This window comes from Lycium barbarum, chromosome 4, assembly GCF_019175385.1.
Source record: "Lycium barbarum isolate Lr01 chromosome 4, ASM1917538v2, whole genome shotgun sequence".
NCBI lineage: Eukaryota > Viridiplantae > Streptophyta > Magnoliopsida > Solanales > Solanaceae > Lycium > Lycium barbarum.
Window position 1 is genome coordinate 27,361,630 of NC_083340.1, and position 1,180 is coordinate 27,362,809.

The 1,180-nt window shown below is 35.7% G+C and overlaps 1 non-coding gene across 1 annotated transcript; it reads right to left on the reverse strand.

The window, feature by feature from the left end:
* Nucleotides 1–414: 414 nt before the first annotated feature.
* TRNAM-CAU (transfer RNA methionine (anticodon CAU)) lies at nucleotides 415–486 on the reverse strand. The gene has a single exon. It is a non-coding gene; the product is annotated as a tRNA-Met (tRNA).
* Between the last annotated feature and the right edge of the window lie 694 nt (nucleotides 487–1,180).

Sequence of the window (1,180 nt, forward strand, 5' to 3'; positions counted from 1 at the left end):
TTTAAATGACGTGGAAGCGGTTGTATTACACGCATCATGACCGGGCCGAAAAAGTGTTTAAAATGCTCAGTTTTAAAGGGTAGAAGGGTTTAATTAGCAAACTCGTAGGTACGATCACCGGGATGACAAAAATGGACAAGTATAGGGACCTTTTTTTTTTTTTTCCCCACCCATTTAGGAGGATTTATAGTGTTTCCACACTTCCCCTCCAGTGTGACTCGAACCCAGGACCTATCGGTCGTAGGTGGAGGTGCTTAACCACTGAGCCATCCTCACTTGTCAAGTATAGGGACCTACCAAGCTATTCCGCCAAATAAAAATAAAGAGAGAAACTAAATGAAAAGAAATCTCATAAAAATGCAAAGAGCAAAAATAGAATTTAATACAAAAAAGGGACACTGGAAGCCACTCTAATATCAGAGCCAGGTTTCGATCCTGGGACCTGTGGGTTATGGGCCCACCACGCTTCCGCTGCGCCACTCTGATTAGTTGTTTATGTTTTGCATTCGTTTCTATAAGAGTTAATATATTGGATATATGACTATTTCTCTTCCACAGTTTCAGTTTCACGCTTCAATCAGATTTCTAGTGCCCATTGTGCCAAACGGTTTGGTTATAAAGTGCATGAAGGAAATTAAGGAGAAAAATACTTGGTGATTTGTTTATAATGATAGTTGTTAATTAATTAACGAATTATGATAACTTGTCAAAATATTGGTTAAAAATGGCTACACTTTGGAAAAGAATAGAGGAGGTAAAATAGTGTCCGCAAAGTCTGTAAGTTATTTTCGGATACAATTTTGAAGTACAAAATACATAGTTCCCTTATCTTTTCGTTTTCTCAAGCCTGACTCATATATTATTAGATGCAGTTTTTTTTTTTTGGCATTAAATACAATTCGACATCCGCGTCATTTTGATGTATATAGACTTAAGTTAATGTTTATTACAACACTAGTGCAAATTAAAATATAGTAGGTCTTTCATTTGGAGTACTCGTCGTCCCAGAAATATTCATCAAATTTTAGAGGTTGAAATAAACCATCTTTTTATTCGGGGAAATGACAAAGATTGTTTACAAAAACAGTGAACTTTCTTCACACTAAAACTACTTTTTATTACCTTAACAAACTTATTGGGATCATCCAATTGTCATGTGCTGAGCTCTCTCTTTTTTTTT